The sequence below is a fragment of the Amblyomma maculatum genome, chromosome 5 (assembly GCF_055883805.1).
Source record: "Amblyomma maculatum isolate TAMU_Amacu chromosome 5, ASM5588380v1, whole genome shotgun sequence".
NCBI classification, from domain to species: Eukaryota; Metazoa; Arthropoda; class Arachnida; order Ixodida; family Ixodidae; genus Amblyomma; species Amblyomma maculatum.
The window spans coordinates 93,162,207-93,180,340 of NC_139348.1; the positions used below are offsets into that span (position 1 = coordinate 93,162,207).

The 18,134-nt window shown below is 46.0% G+C and overlaps 1 pseudogene; it reads left to right on the forward strand.

Moving 5' to 3' along the window:
• The first annotated feature begins 457 nt into the window (after nt 1-457).
• LOC146188711 (4-vinylphenol methyltransferase 1-like) lies at nt 458-14,046 on the forward strand (annotated as a pseudogene).
• Nucleotides 14,047-18,134: the final 4,088 nt, after the last annotated feature.

An 18,134-nucleotide genomic window follows, 5' to 3' on the forward strand; every position in this document is an offset into this window, starting at 1 on the left:
ATTGGGCGTAGTTCCAATCACTCGCCGTTTGGAAAGAATGCATTTTGTCACCCGTAACACCTTACTTCCGGGATGGACGGGTTCATCTACATATTTTGAATTGATATACAAACGAAAGTACTAGTGCGGATTAAAGTAAACAGAGAACTCTATTTCATCGTAAGATTTTTCACACGTTCTATATAACTCAAGTTGGCAATCGTGCAATTTGCAAACCAGTAGTAGACGCCAGTGAACTTTCACTTGAACAAATAATGTTTTCTTATATCTGATACAAAAGGCGTGATTTTAAATTTGAACGAAAAATCTTGCTTCCTTTATGTCGGCAAGTATACGTGTTTCCTACCATTGTGACAAAATCCTTCGACGGGTGTCGAGATTCTGTGCCATGCCACAAGTTGCCGAAATTCTTATAGCCACAAATGTTAAGGTGTTGCCAATTCTGTTTTCGGTCTTTCCAGGATGAGTGCCTCCGAGGTTAAGATTAGAGTTGGCAGCGCTATTGCTGACGAGCGCAGCGACACCTACGGCGTGGCGCAGTGTGTGGAGCTGTATGATGCTGCTCTCGCTCCCTTTGCACCTGCCATTGCAGCCATACTGGATTCGTTCCAGCCAGCCTTCTTCGACCTGGTCATCGATGAGGCGGCTGCGGATAATGGCGCCAGATACCAACGGCAGTTCCTGGATATTGGATGTGGTTCTGGCGGGTGATGTGATGCATTTATTACTGTCGTAGTCCTCCTTTTGGCATTGAAAGAAGGGAGTTTAGATTTATCCAAGATATTTTCATGCCTTTATTAAGCACGCCCGACTTGTTTGCACCATTCGTGCGGACGACAAAGAAAAGCATACACGTACGACGTGGACGAAAACCAGATGCTGATGGAATTGAAGCGTTTTGATTCCAGCTGCTGACTATAAGCTCTAAAAGGGAGCTTTTATGGCGTTTGGCCTTATTAATTGTTGTGTTGCATGGCAGGGCTCAGCGGGGACAGTAGTACATATGCACACAGCAGATAACTGCAGAAAGAGTATACTCAGCCTGATAGTGTTGAAATAGGAATCGGTTATTACTGCAAGTAAACTTGACTAAAGAACAGCGGCAGGCGCTATTAAGAAGTGGTGTTGATGCAGCATAATGGCTCTAAGTTCAGCGATAGATTTTATATGCTCCCTTTGATTAGTTTTTTTACACTAAAAACTACAAGATGCTTTAATGAGTTTTATGTGATGACACCATGTAACACTAAGGTTTTCTACCAGCTTTTAATTGCTTCTTGAGAACTTGTGCGGGCCGAACTCTGCCATGGTCTGCAAACTATGGCAGGGGTTTGAAGGTTGATCTTAAAGTACTCCGAAAGGTTCTGTGCACCCTCCGATGCCGGAAGCTGTCTCTTCAGTAGCATTCATGGTTGTTGCGCCTCTGGGCACAATCCGTCTTATGGCGCATTCGGTTGGGGGACGAGAGCAGAGGCGCCGAGCAGTACACAGCAGTACAGGAGCACGCCGAGCGAAGGTGTAACTGTCCTCCCCCGGGAACGCTCTCTGCGTGTCGAGAGCAGTGCGTCACGACCATGTGATCGCACTTCTTTCCCCAGCATTCTCCACCTGCCTGCAGCGGCGGCAGTTGCAACCCGAGGAGAGGACAACACTCCGGGTAGAACTGCCTGTTTTCCATGCCTTTGTTCTCACAGCGCGGCGATCTACCTTCTTTGGCCCTTACGACGCAAAGCAGCGACTCTCAAACATGCATACAGCACCTGAGCAATAATTTCCGCTCGCCGAGCGCCGAAACTTTGCAGCCGGCATTCTGATATGCCTCGCTTACACTTGAGCATTCGACGGAGCGGGCGAGCGAAATCCGCTGCCGCCGACACGCTAATTCGTTCACAATTCTGTGCCAACATATCGCCACCTTCGCCGCTTCGACTGCGAGCTCCCGTTAACCCTGACCTGACCGCTTGACTGCAGCTACGAGAAGCTTATAGCTATGCTACGTGGCGAAGAAAAAAAGCATTATCATTCACTTCTTCACAAAATCATGGCGCATTTGACCCACGTAATGTGGCAACAAGAGCTTCAATGTGCTATTTGCCGGCATAGTAAACAAAAGGGGCATATTTGACGCTCATAACAAGAACAGCGTCGATCTTCTTCCAAATGTCATTCTTCCCCTACTGCATCCTTCCCTATTGCGCTGGTCGCCCGGAGAAAAAGTAACTCGGATAAAAAGGAAAACCTAAAAGGTAACGAAACACCTCAAATAAACTAAAAAGCAAAAAAAAACAATTTGTAGAAAAAAAAAGATACACCTAACGCGATTCGAAATCACTACAAATGGGTTCCTAGCATTCTGCGTTAACCACTCGGCCAAGCCGAGATTTTTTTTCTTTATTGCATGAAGCAAACTTGCGGAAAAAAATGAAAAACTCCACTCAATTAAACTTGTCCATGTCTGAAGTTACCGGGCTGCTTAATACGAGACCGCGATAACCATAGCCTGACAATGCACCATCATCAAAACATCAAAATTCTGGGAGGCAAACAGTTCAGTTCAGTTCAGTTCAGTCGTGTCCGACTCTTTGTGACCCTAAGGACCTTATCACGCCACGCTTTCCGGTCTCTATCTTCCTAACATCACATATCTTCATCTGCAGCGCCTCGAGGATGCCACCTAACCATCGCGTTCGCTGCATACCCCTTCTCCGGAACCCCTCAACCTTTCCCAACATCAAACCTTTCTCCAGCGACTCCTTTCTTGTGATCAGATGACCAAAGTAGCTAAGATTTAACATTAGCATTTGACACTCCAATGAGCAGTCAGGGTTTCTGGTCAACAGTATCAACTGATTTGATCTTCTGGCACTCCAAGGAACTCTCAAGAGTCTCCGCCAGCACCACAATTCAAACGCGTCCATTCTTCAGCGGTCAGCCTTCTTCACAGTCCAACTCACGCATCCATACATCACAACTGGAAAGACTATAGCACGAGTAATACGGATCTTGGTTGGCAGTCTGATGCCTCTGCTCTTTACTAGGCGGTCAAGGCTAGCCATGGCTCTCTTTCTCAAAAGCAGGCGTCTCCTAATTTCTTGGGTGCAGTCACCTTCCGGGATAATATTGGAGCCCAAGAAGAGAAAATCTGTTACGGCTTCCACTTCTTGTCCCTTGATGCTCCAGGACTTGATAGGGCAAGACGCCATAAACTTTGTCTTTTTAATGTTCAATTTAAGCCCAAACTTAACACTCTCTTCTTGTACGCGCATCAGAAGTATCTGGAGGTCCACTTCACTTTCTGCCATTTAAGTGGTATTATCCGCATATCTAAGGTTGTAATACGTTTTCCAGACATCTTCACTCCGCCTGAAAGCGAGTCCAGACCAGCCTTCCTAATAATGCACTCAGCATATAGGTTAAAAAGCGAGGCAAACACATGCATCTAGATACGGCCTCCAGTTTGGAGGTTCTTCACGTGCAGCACACACTCCTCACCAAACCACACTGCTCCTGAAACACGGATTTGGACGATCTTGGTGGCTCTGCATGCCTGTCCATCATGCGGCTTTTCCAAAGACTGAACAGTTCCATCCACACATATAGATCGTAAGGCTCGACAGAGTTTTTATCAGGAGGCCAAAATCTAATTGTAATTGGTGTAATTATAATGTCATTTTAGGAGTTCTTTGTAGTATGTCCCAAAAGAACATAGCATCGGGGCACAGAATAAAGCAATGATCATTTGTCTCGGGCACATTACAGAGAGGGAGGCGCGTTACCAGTGCGAAAACATCTTCTTATCATGCAGAATTGTCTTGACAGGCAACGTCGCCGTGTGTAATTTGAAAAAGAACGTTTTTGCAGCTGCCTGAATGCATATTTGTTTAACACCCTATAGAACAGTGATGTTCAAAAACCCCAGATAAGGCTTGTGATACAATGGTGTAGGGAATAAGCACTCAGTGAGAGCCTGAGTAATCTGCTTTCTCGAGAGGCAATGCAGGTAATCTACGGAGAAAAACAGAGTTGCGCCTTGGCGCACCGTCCCAAGGCAATACCGATCGAGGCACGGCGTTTACGGCACAACTTATGCACAACGTATTTGAGCTCAGTCACACGAGACATCGCAAAATCACTGCCTATCATGCACAGACGAATGGCCTCACGGAGAGGCTCTATTAAACGATCGCTGACACGATTTGAATGGGCATAGACTCCGAGCACAAGACCTGGGACGAGATTCGCCCGTACGTCACATAAGCCTACACCACTGCTATCCAAGAGACGACGCGTTTTACGCCATTTTGCCTGCTCTATGGACGTGACGTTCAGACGATGCTGGATGCCATGCTTCCATGCTACACTGACGATCATCTCACGCCAAACGCCGAACAGTTTGCTCTGCGCGCCGAGAAAGCACGTCACCTTGCCCGCATTCCCATTCAGCAACAGCAGGGCAAGGATACGCGTCGCCACAACCTCCGTCATCGACACGTCACATACCAACCTGGAGAGCAAGTTTGGGTGTGGACACTAGTGCGCCGGCCCGGCTTCTCTGAAAAAGTTATGTCGTGTTACTTTGGACCTTACGAAGTTCTGCGCCGTGTTACGGAAGTCACATACAAGTTCTTCCAGCGGGTACTGTGCAGCCCTCGCGTCGGCAATCACGCTTTCACGCGCTAATGAACATGTTTTGTTATCGTGTAGTGCACTTTACTCCGCTTCCGTTTTCTACTTGGTTTTTCTGCTGATACTTTTGTTTTCGCCTGCATCGCCCATCGCTCGCGCTCAAGCTCAGCTTCCTTTTTTTTTAAGAGGGGGGAGTAACGCCACCTGGTGTTCCCGAGATTGTTATGTGCCGCCTTGAAAAAAATGACGCTCGCGCGCTCTGTGCGGAACTCTGGCTGCTAATACAGCTTAGCACTGTCTTTTAGGCATGTGTAGCCCTATTTTCCGTGTATATATATACAATGCCACCTAGTATCCTAGCATTGCCAGGTGGCGCATTCCTAAGGAGTGAAGGAAGACGAAGTGTCACCTGCGCCTGTGCGTCTGTGCTGCTTGCTGCCGTTGTGTCTGGGCTAACTCCCTGTCATAAAAGCTGTCCTTGGTATCTCGAATCATCGTGTACGTGACATTCTGGATAAATGTTTCGGAAAAAAACAGCTACGTCGTTCAAGTACACAAGACAGATCGGCCACATCAGGTCAGTGAGTAGGTTGTCCATCATCCTTTGGAATCTAGGTGGGGCTGAGCACAATACGAATGTGAGTACTTCGAATTCATATCGGCCATCTGGAGTTAAAATTGCGGTTTTTTTCCATCTCATTTGTCCACTTTTCGCACGTCGCAATCTTTCCAGTGAGTCATCCATGCGCGGCAACGGGTATACATATTTCTTTGTCACATTGTTCAATTTCCGATAGTCGACGCAAAATCGGAGAGTACCGTCCTTCTTCTTGACCAGGATGACTAGCGAAGTCCACGGATTTTGTGAAGGCTGTACAGCATTGTCATTCAGCATCTCCTGAACTTTTGTCTGGATCACTTCCCGTTCTTTGACAGGCACGCGATAAGGCTGTTGTATAGGGCGAGCGTCGTCATAAGTAATGCTTCGATGTTGTGTGATGGGCGTTTGAGGAACCTTCGAGTAAGAAGCAAAGCAGTACTTGCAAGTCCAGTAAGAGTTGCTCAAAGGCCCGCCATTTCTTCTTGGACAAGTGGCAGTTAAAATCAATGTTGCCAAGAGATGGTTCGTTATGTTCGGCTGCCGTGGATGCAAAACAGCCCAGATCAGGCGCAACAGGGTCAGCGATAGCGATAGCAGTTCCCGGAAACAAGTGCCGGTGCTCAGTAGAGAAATTTGCGACAAGGAGTGCAGCCCGGCAATAGCGAAGCGACAATAAACTCCGAGCAGCGCAGATGCCTTGAGCAAGCAGGAGTAAATGGTTCGCGTCCGCTACAGCTTTGCCAGCACGGAAATCGTCGCAGATGACTTCCACGAGGACACTGCTTCGTGGCGGCAGCGAGACGCTCTCATCGGAAACTGAAGTTCGGGACTGCTTCTATCATGTTCGGCAGATTGTCCAATCGAAAATATGACGAATCTATTTCGCAGGTCGATAACTGCTTCGTACTCTCGCAGAAAGTCAATGCTGAGAATAAGGTCGCGGGAGCAGTCGCTGAAAACGACGCAACTGACGACGAACGTGCATCCGTTAATCTGAATGCGAGCCGTGCACATCTCTTTTGGAGCAATTATATGACCGCCGGCGGGTTCGAAGCTACACACCTGGCCAAGCATTGAGCACTTTCCTCCCCACTTGGAGGTTCCCCGTGTGGTGCGCGCCCTGTTGCAGTTACAGCTTTGCTGCAACGAGAAAAACACTCCATGCTATTCTGTGACAAATGCCGAAACACTGACTAAAGCGTTAGGCAGTCAGGCTGAACTTCACAAATTTGCTTCCCGTTGAGACTGACGCAATTGTCGCAATTAAAGCTTGATTTTTTTTTCGTTTTCTTAATTTAGAAAAACGTGGTTGCGGCATAAATCCCACATCAAGCACTGTGTTAGATGCATGGAAGATTCAGCTATACTGGAAGCTGTAACGAGTATCAATTTAAATTAAGGTGATGAGGGCACATTATCAGCTACTGTTCATCATCATCATCATTTATTGCCCCTCAGGGGCCCTAGGTCGGGCATTACATAGGGGGGAGGGGGTAACGAGTAAAGTGAGTAAGTGGTCGTATGATTATACAGTGAAATGAAGAGCAAAGAGGCAAGGTAACGTTATACATTTCTATGTAACCCTAAGTATTGAAAGATTTGAAGCATGATACATTCAATAAAAATTCATATATGCACAATTAAAGAAAAATGCAGATATGCAGATATGAATTATGCAGGTATGGATCAATTTCGCTTTCGCTTTGTACCCGAAGAGCATGCTGCAACCAAAACGAATGCGCCTGCGTGTAAGCACGTTTAACTGAAACAACCTGTACAGTACAATCAACTTAGAAGAATTGTCGCTTTGCTTTTATTTTTGAGTCATACTATTCCTTGCAAAACGACGACGGTTTGTTCTTATGATGCCCTAAGGCACGAACGGCAAGAAAAGCCACCTACTTAATGAGGATAAAAAATATGCAGCATCAAACGTGAAGTGCGAAGCAGTTTTTTCACTTTGTAGTGTGAACTCTAAGCGTTAAGTAAAAGTGCAAAATGATGCGATATCGCACTAGCCGTTTACAACGAAAGGAAAATTGTGCCCCTCAAAAGACTTTTATGAAAAGGTCTTGCATGACTGTGGGAAATATGATGAGAAAGATTCGACACAAACACCCCGTGCCCAAAAACTGATAGAATGATATAGCCAGAACTGCCGCGTTATTCGCACTTCAGCCCGCGTGCTCGTATCTTTTATTTAACTGCGGTTTCATCTTGCAAATTAAAAACAACATAGGTTCATTGTAAAAGCTCTGAACTGCAACTTCATTGCAACGACGTAGGCTACCCTAATAAAATCAGCATATTAGATTTTAAAGATACAGAAAATGTTGACTGTGTTACACAGGAGCAAAATCGAGAGATACCGAGAGAATAACATCATGATCCGATTAGGTGCAGAAATTAAAAGCGATTGAAGTGAGCAATCAGGGCTCCTGGATTTCGGTAGAGACTAAAAGCGGTTTAGGATACTCTAAAGATAAAACAAGTTCTGATGTGAAAAGTGTCTCTCACGCAGTTTTACACTTAAACATCTGCTTCCCCGACTGCCTTCGTGGTGTGGGAAGCTTGTGGGCGCGGACAACTCGCCGTCAATGCTCACTTTCGCTCGAGAGAACCGTTCGGACCCGAGGATTCACTACCGAGAACTCGACCTGCTCGCGGATGAAGACGTGGCGAGATTCGTGCGAGCAGAAGGAAGCTTCCAGAGGGTCTACTCGTTCTTGGCGCTGCATTGGATCACCGATCAACGCCACGCCATGAGGAACATAGAGGCGCTCTTGGCCCCGGGTGGAGAGTGCTTCCTCCTCTTCTTCAGCAACATGCCCGTGTTCGACGCATTCGCGTCTATGGCGAAAACTGCTAGATGGAGCAAGTATTCTGACGTGAGTGTCTCCCAGAAGTGCAAAGGGGAGGGGAGGTGATAGAGGCTCCAAGTAAGCAGTTGATTCTTCATTCTAACACAAGTAATGGTAAGGACCAAACATATTTTTATATTTAGTAGACATTGTTTAATAGAAATGTTCAGTCATTCTGCGAAGTACATGCGGTAACCCCAAGCTACTTCTTTTGTTATGACAGCAGCCTACGAGTACTACCGGGAATGATTTTGCTTCCGATGTGTTGCGTTCCAAATATATTCTAACAAAATCAGTTTTAATAGCATAAAAAACTTTTATGCAAGTGCGTTATATATATATATATATATATATATATATATATATATATATATATATATATATTTATATATATTGTCGGGTTGTGTTTTTTCAGTCGACGCAGATGGATTCAGCTGCGCAGGATGAATTCGCAGCGGAATGTCCGGCGTACCGAATCACTAAGACAACGACCAACTTCTTTGTTCTCGAGAGCGCCAGTACGCGACGCATATCAGTGGTTATTACGATGAAGATTACCTCACTGCAGTTCTTTATATATATATATATATATATATATATATATATATATATATATATATATATATATATATATATATATATATATATATATACGAGCGGTTTTTTTGTCGTTATTCGTTTATTTATTTGTTTATCTCATATTCCTGACCAACTTCAGAGCACTGATGAGCGGAAAGACACAGCAATAAGAGTGTAATATGGAAATCCTCGATAATTATACAATTGACCTTCTTGATAAAACGGTTATCACAGATAACTGCAGCCATGCGAAAAAGTGTTTCTGAACCTGAGATGTTTACGATGCAAGAATGAATAATAATTTAGATACACATAGCTGGATGATAAACTTAAATAATAATATACAGAATGCTAATATAATGCTCTACAAACTCCGCGAGGAAAGCAGTTCATTGTTGGTAGCGCGGCACCAAGAAAAGAAAATGTCTTTTTAGCAAGCCCAGTAGACACATATTCGGACTGCGATATAGAATAAATAGAATGCGAACAAAGTCGTGCAAACGTAGTAGTCCTTATCGGAATCTATATTATTCCTCAAGAGAAAAGCACATAACAGTTGCATTTTACCGGCACCCGTCTATGGGACAGAAGCATGGAGATTAGCAAAAGGGTTCATCTTAAATTGGGAGCTGCTGCATAGCGAGACACAGAAAGAAATTCAATGGCTCTAATATTAACAGGAAATAAAAGGACAGAGTGGGTCAGAGAGCAAACGCAGGTTAATAACATTCTCACCAAACTCAAGAAGAATAAATGACAATGACCTGTACTTGCATGCGATTGAAGCAAGATGATCGGTAAGTGTAACTAACCGGCTACCAAGAAAAGGCAAAAGTCGAAGAGTGTCATCCGCTAACAATTATAGGCTATTAACGATGCGCCACTGTTGGTGCGCACTTTCCCAGACATCCTTAGTGTGTGAAGGCAGTTGTTCCGGTCTCAATGGAGATGCTTCTGGCTCCACAACTACTTTCAGAATTTCTGCGAGACCGTTAGTAGGAGAGGGTGCATGTTCACTCCCGTGAAAAATCTTAGCTCCCTCCCTCTGAAATTTCTCTTGCACGAATGGGCTTCTCCACAACCTTATTCGGACTTCTGAAGCTAGTTTCAGCAACATTCGTGTATATCAACGTTATTCAGTACCTCCTATTTTAGGAAATGGTATCCTCCACACGTTCGGTATAGTACCCCTGAGAGGCTTAACTTCAGCGATCTTCTTCAAAAGATCATACTCTTCTAAGAATGCTCTTTCTTTCTTTAACATATATTTCATCCTTTCGCTCTCTTCTATTGCTTCTCTGCATCTGCTTACTACCTTTGGTACGTTAAAGAACCGCAGGTGGTCGAAATTTCTGGAGTCCTCGACTACGGCGTCTCTCATAGCCTGGGTTCCTTTGGGACGTTAAACGTATACAAACCAAACCAAACACTTTTCTCTCTTTCTTCTTCAACCTCGTATTCTTCTAGGTCCACCTATTTTTACAGTTCTGCTCCTTTTAGGCGCTTCTGTTCTCCCAAAGCTCATTCTGAATCTTAGCTGCGCAAGTGCGGACCACAGCACTATTTGGTGGATCCTACACAACTGCTTCACCTTGACACCTGTCGCCACCGCTCTGCTGCTACACTCTTTATGACCCCTTCGTATACTTTGAAGACTCGTTCACTGTTTTCTGTGCTACAAACGTTTTGTCGTTAACACCACAATAATCGTAACACATTGATTAATATAGTTTATTAACGATGAGGTACTATAGGGGCGAACACTCCTAGACACCCTTAGAGCGTGTGAGGCACCTTTTCCAGAATCAAAGGGGATGCCCTCGACTTGCGTAGAAAGCTCAATCGAGAGTCAGCTACCTGTTACGAAAGAAAGGGGTGGTCATTTAGTGCCCAGGGGCTCAATTATAGAACTCTTCTAACGGTTTAGAGCGTGACTTTAGAATGACGACACTGTGATACCTCAGGGATAAGTTGACTCCTGACGAAACGCGGAATAAACCAATAATGGCAAGAGTGTCGTCCCGGCGACTTATTTGCACGGCAAGAGGTTTATTCACACGCCAAGGAGCTATTTGCTAACGTTTTTAGAGATATACAATGTGCATAAATTGAATAGTTTACCATTTTCAAGAAGCCGCAGTTCAAGTTGAAAATTATCAAAAACATCCAGAAGCATCTACAGTTTTGCATTCGAATTGAACCGTGGGTAACATTTCTGGCCTGAGAGCCCCCTACGAGAAATACAGTCCCTACAAATGGCGCCTTCTGAAAAAAAAACTGATTCCATGGCTAGTTGCTTCTTTTATACGCATCGTCTAAAGTCAAGGTATTAGGTGGTGATCCAAAATTCTTGGAAAAATCTCATTGAAAGCAGTGTGATCGGGGTTCGGTTTATGGTTGTTTCGGAAACAGACGCTGTTTCGGAAACAGACGCAGAAGGATGATCGACCCCGGAGCATGGTCCGTTTGGGCAAAGTAAAGTTTTATTGCTGCAAGGAAGCCCCACACACAAATGCTTCAGCTAGAACAAGCACAGGGAAAAGCAATGCGGTTGAGCCTACTTTACCAACCTCGCTCTGTTCATTCATTTTGTACAGTGTGTTGCCTTCGCCGCCGCCTTTTGCTTTGGGTACACTGTTAGGCGCACCCACACCACAGCGCGCCAACTTTGCAGCAGATTCCTACTGAAAAACGAAAAGTTCTACAGGGCAATAACCTCCCACAATCTCATAAAATCACATAGACTCATACGGTGCACATCATTATCATAAAATATCTTCCATAATTTATGTTAATGTACAAGAAACTATGACATCTTACGCAATTAAATGCGACTTGTATGTGATTTCTTACGTGAATTGTGTGAGACTGTGTGAGAAAATGTGAAGTTATTGCCTCATACAATTTTTTTCAGTAGGGATGACTTCAGCTATTTGACGCACGCACTCTCTCACGGTTGGTTATGAGAGGCTGACTCTCTGCTCATCGCCTAGCGAAACATGAAATCCTCCGGAGGCAAAAAGAAAAAAAATCGGAGCGCGCATGGCATTTACTGCCGCACAAACAGAGCGGTCTACCGCTTGCTTCATCAGAGTTCATCTGCAATTTTGTCGCATGACCATTCCACTTTTGCATTTTCGAGTCAAACCAGGAATCAGGACAATTCGACGGAAGGGTAGAATGTATTCTCCCACACCGCCCTTCGTCGTTGCTCGCGCCGACACTGCTACTTCAGCACCGCAGCTACCACAGCATAGCGGACGTCGCGCTCTGCACTCCTCTTCAAGAGCACTTTTCGCGACATTCGGAGGTCGTCGGTTCGACTTCCATCGTCGGCGCGTTGCTTTTCCTTCTGCTTTGTATTTAATGCTCTTTATCTAATGATCACCATAAGACAAATTCCTGTAAACGTCAAACAGTACAAACATAAAAAAAAACAACGGTTGCTTTGCACTCCTAGACTGTTTGCTCCTTTAAATGCTTTAATAACGAGCCCCTCATTTCCCTTTCAATTCTGTACTTAATATATATATATATATATATATATATATATATATATATATATATATATATATATATATATATATATATATATACTTACCTCGAGAGCCATCGCTGCTTCTCACTTTCCGCGCCAGAAACTGGGACCAATTTCTAGCTTTTTAAGTTTATGGAATTTCCGTTTTCTTCTTGGAAAGGCCTGATTTATAGGTTAGACCGCGAAACCCTGTTTATAAAAATCATATTCGACTCTGTATTTTCGCTTCAAATGTACAGGTGCGTATATTTTTCCTTGCTTGATGACTTGCAATGACCGGTTAGTCGATCCGATGTCAAGGATGCCGCATCTCTATTTAGATGCAAGGTGTTCAACACCTTACTAGTATATCCTTTGCATAAAACACGTGCGTTGTCCTACCGTGGTGTGAAGCATAGTTACAGTGCGGAAATCAATACCTTGGACAGTACATGGTAAATGACCGTTTGAGGAAAACCAACTACTATGGTCGTTTCAATATTTATATAATGGTGTGACAGTACCTACCAGTAAACATGAACTGAACATGAACAGATATGTTACCGTTTGCTCTGCATCAGTTCTTCCTTTAGACCTTATGTAAAATAACGCTAACAGAGTTCCTTTGTGAGTGCACTGTTAAAGCGTCGCGCCCCTTAACTTTATTCCACAGATTCTGCTACGAGTTCTTCCTAAGACGAGAGATATGGAGGATGTCGCTTCTCTGCGCGCTCATCTCGTACACGTCGTAGGGGCGACAAAACTGCTTCCGCTGTCTTGTGAAGTCTTCCCGATAAATGCAAGGCATGGACTCAGCAAGGAGGTGGTAGTGGGCAAGTACCCGGTTTACTACCGAAGGAATTGTTATATGTAAACCTGCATGGCGGAGATATAGAGCAACCTTATCTTATATGGCCAGTCACATGGCGGCTACACTTTCAAGCTCATTTTACCACGTACGTGTCATTATTTAACCAGACATTCTCACGCTGCCAGTGCTAGGCAGATGACAACTGCCGTATGAGGCTGTTGTAGTTATCTACGTTGAGACAAAGCATATATGTAGGTCTTGGGTATTAACAGCCAGCTCTCACTGAGAACAGCAGGTTACAAGGTTACGTTCGGCAATACAATCGCTCTCAAGCATCATTCTAGGCGCAATTTGCTTCCTAGCAAACCTGCGCTTGCGCAATTGGCAGAAGATTCTGCTAAAAGAACCTGTTCCCTCATGAACATTGGAATCACTGCAAAATGATGAATACGTGCACTCTCTTCAGCCCAGTCTTTGGGAAGAAAATGCAAACATGGCTTCACCTCCTAAATAACTGCCACTATATGGCTCTTCAAGTCCAAGCCCTATATCTTCATTACAAGTTTTAAAAAAGTAATAAATGCAGCGTAACTCAATACAGAATCGTTAATACTGTTTGTAATGTTTTAAAACAAGCATCATAGAGCTCAAAACGGCCGAAACATTTCTCAAGAACAAACTACCTCTTTTTATTTGCCAGTCTCTATTTCCACCAACCTCCACTCTACCGCTCCAATAAAGGTTTTATTCATTCTGCCATTCATTTGCAACGTCATTGCGAAATAACAAATCAGTGAACACTAGAATGCCCAGCTAATATGCCGCCGCTATTGCCACCCTGGAAAATCACCTAACATGCTCATGCCTCTTATTTCTTCCAGAATTTATAAGCATCTTGAACCCAGTCTACCCGTTGCTGAACCACGAGGAAAAGATGGAACTGCGCTCGTTCACCAAGGACTTCCTGTCTAATTTAAGGAAGCAGCCTGACGGAAGAGCGATAGGATAACACCGCGTTCTCGTAATCCACGCAAGCAAGCCGATAGACTAAGAGGAGCTCAACCAAGGAAATTACTTTATAAAACCCTTTAGAATTCATTCTCAACTATGCAACATCCGTGAATACATGAACAGCATGTCAATATAAAGGTATACAATTATAATATTTTATTGTAATAATATGGTCAGGCATGCAGCGCAGAGGAGAAAAGAAGGAAGTGTGAAAAAGAAGCTCGGCAGAAGGAAGAGTAAGGAAGAGGAAGCTCGTCAATGTTCAGTGAAGGCGCCAGTTTAAATGTAGTCATCTCTGTAAATAAACTTAACAATATTGTTATGGTGTGAAACCTTCACCCAGGACGGGGTCGAGCCAGACGACTGTGAACAGATCTTGGTCGTGTTCAGCAGTGCCACTTCCACTTCCAGCACACTGTCCTTCCGCTACTCTGTCTTCGCTCCTCCGCGACATTTCCTCCCTGCGCAGCCAAAGCCAGAAGGGCGAGTTGATTTGTTTTCTCTATAATGGTATGGCTTAAGCCAAGCGATGTGGGAGAGTTCAGTTTTCGCAGAACGGACACTAGTTGAGGTAACGAATGCAATTTCACGCGTAATGTCACTAATTCTGGCCACGACCACATAAGGTCCAACTTAGTGGGCCAGTAGATTTTGGTGCACGCCGCATCGCTGAATTCGGCGCCAAAACCAGATCATAGCCGAAGCCTAGATAACATACCGGAGGTAGCCATCGTACCGATCTCTGAAGAGCTCTTCTGATTCAATAGATAGCAAGCAGGCAATCCGACAAGCTTCTTCAGACAAGGAGAAGACATCGGCGACGTCCAGATTTTCACTGGCAGAAAACGGCAGGATTGTGCGTGCGAGCCTACAAGAACTAGAATGGACTTTATCCGGTAGTTTCATTAATAGTTGTATTAAAGCGTGTGTGACATCCTACAGTGTGGTGTCGCAGTCCTTATGAGTCTAGATACATGGCAAGCAGGTTGGTTAATGCCCTGTGGATGCGTTCCCTCAAACTTTGTCTGTGGGTGATACGGTGTTGAGTGTCTATAGGTGACTGCACATAGACGTAGCAGCTCATTAGTAATTTCGGCAGTGAATTGGTGGCTTAGGTCAGTGATTACTAAAGTAACACGTGGTAGTTCATTACGCAAGGCAAAAAGAACAGCGATACTTGATGCCTGGTAGCCGATGGCAGAACAGCTGTTTCACAGCAGCGAGCAAGGTAATCTTCTTATATTGTCACGTCGTGGTGACGAGGTCGACGACAAAAATGAAGGGTCGATGATTGCACTAAAGAAACTCTTTATTTGGGCTGACTTGCGCCCGCTAAAGAACTAAGCAACTCGGCGGCGGCGATAGAAACAAACGTGCTCGTCGATCAAAGAATGCTCGTCACACTCGGCAACGCTCAATTTAAAAGCTGCACAGAACAATCTAGATAACGTCGCAAACAGCTCCCAGCACGGGATGGAACATTGTGGAAAGACACCCCAGTGGCCGGAACCTTCGAGACAGATCTCGGTGCATCTTGCGCTACAACAAAAGGTGTGACTCGCGACATCGAGCATTAACAAACAAAGATTACGGAACTGATACGCGGTCCAGAATCAGAGTGATTAGCGTGTATGCCGGCGGCTGTTAAAAAACAATAAATACTGTTTTGAACAAATAGTGTTTTGATGTCTGTGCTACATACGTTGACGGCGACGCTTGATCGGGGCGGCACGGTCAATTCTCCGTCGAGGACGTTTAGAGCGACGTGTTGCGTCGAAGTACTCGTAGCAGGTATGGCTTTGTCTGCAGAGAGCTTGATGAGCTTGGATCGAAGGTCGATGATAGCCCTATTTTCATTTAGGAAGTCCATGCCTAAAATCACGTCGCGGGAACACGGCTCCAAGACCACAAAGCTGGTGGGGTAAGTACGCCCATTTACGGTTATTCTTGCAGTACATCGTCCTGATGGAGTAATCAGGCTGCCACCTGCGGTGCGAATCAGCGGGCCATCCCAAGCGGTTGTAACTTTCCTGAGCTGAGAGGCTACCGGTCCACTAATAACTGAATAGTCAGCTCCGGTGTCTACTAGGGCAGTGACTCTGCGACTGTCGATATCAACGTCAAGTTCACTTGTTCGCGTCCTCGCATAGCACGTGGGCCTTAGTGTCCGATCTCGGCACCGTCGTTTCTTCAGGTCATGGCCGGGGCATACCATTGGTTCTTCGCTGGGCGGAGGTGTCTGCTTGCACTCTGGTCGCGTTGTCGTCGATGACGTCGTGTGGAGCGGCGGTGAAATGGCTGCGTCGTCGTTAGTGGTCGTCTGCGGCGGAGGATGTTCGTCTTTTCGCTGTTGAGCAACCTCACCTCCAAAGGTTGCTCTGTTTAGTTTCCCCTGCGCGGGCTTGGGGACCTTCCGCGCATACTCTCATCATAGGTACAGCCTGGCGACGCAAAGCGGGCCCTGTACGTCGATGGAGATCTGAACCGACGGCTTGGTGGCGCAAGCTCACCGCTACGCAGATAGCTGTCGATTTCTTGCGGTCGTTCACCTGGGCGTGGTCGTGGAGCGTATACTGCAGATCCGCGGAGACCAATTCGTCGGTACGGGCAGTGCCGCAGAATGTGGCCGGCCTCACCGCAGTGGAAGCATAATGACCGGTTGTTCGCTGTCCTCCATGCGTCGCACTTCCTGGGGCTTGTTGGTCGTTGGTAGGCTTGGCGGGCGGGGGCCAAGGGGCGGTTTTCAGGAACAGGACGGTAATGGCGAGGGCTCGGAAAGTCATCACGTCGGGGCGGAGGGCGACGTAATGCACCAACGTAGTTCATCGCTGTTGCCTCTTGTGCTGGAACAGTCGCAGCCGTCGCTTGAAGAACTCCCAGCGCCTGCTGGACTTCACGGACGACGTCCGCGAGTGTCGCCACCTGCGGTTGTTGCGATGATGGCATCAGTCGGTGGAGCTCCTCTCGCACGATCTCCCGGATGAGGTCCCGAAGGTTCTATCCGCTTGTAAGTGCGCTGGGGTAGTGGCTTGAGTAGTTCGGTTGAAGTGGTCGCTCGTAATGGCGCATCCGGTTGTCCAGAGTCTTCTCGATGGTAGACGCTTCTGTTTCAAATTCCGCCACATTTCTTGGCGGATTTCGCACAAGACCCGCAAAGAGCGATTCTTTAAAGCTTCGCAATAAAAGTTTGACTCGCTCACCTTCGGTCATACTAGGGTCGGCGCGGCGAAAGAGGCGCTTCATCTCCTCAACGTACGCCAAGACAGGCTCGTTAGGGAGTTGAAGTCTTGACTGTAAGAGGGCCTGGGCTCTTTCCGTTTGGACGACGCTTGAAAAGGCAGTCAGAAACGCTTCCTTGAAAGTCTTCCAATCCTTCATAGTTGCCTCATGATTTTCGAACCAAACTCGGGCATGTCCTTGAAGAACAAAGTAGACTTGCCTAAGTTTCGCGGCGTAGTTCCAGCAGTTGAATTCTGCCACACGATCGAAAAGGTCCATCCAGTCTCCCGCATCTTCCTCCTGTCGTCCATGGAAGCAGGGGGGCTCACGGGGCTGGACGAAAACAACCGGTGCTGTAGGCTGGGCCATTGCCAGCGTCGATGCCTTCCGAGATCGAATGGAGTGAGGCAGCAGACCGTGTTCGGGTTGTAGGCCTTGAAGTCGGCGGCTGGCTCGGTGACCTGTAGGCTGGTCTTCCAGGACGACAGGAACATGGCTTGGGTCTTCGCTTGAAGGATCAAAGGCAGCACCTCCACCAGATGTCACGTAGTGGTGAGGAGGTCGACGACACAAATGAAGGGTCGATGATTGCACTAAAGGAACTCTTTATTTGGGTTGACTTTCCCCCCTCAAAAGAACTAAGCAACTCGGCGGCGGCGATAGAAACAAACGTGCTCGTCGATCGTCGAACAAAGAATGCTCGTCACACTCGGCAACACTCAATTTAAAGGCTGCACAGAACAATCTAGATACGTCGCAAACAGCTACCAGCACGGGCTGGAACACTGTGGAAAGACACCCGAGTGGCCGGAACCTTCGAGACAGATCTCGGTGCATCTTGCGCTACAACAAAACTGATAAAGGTGTGACTCGCGACATCGAGCATTAACAAACAAAGATTACGGAACT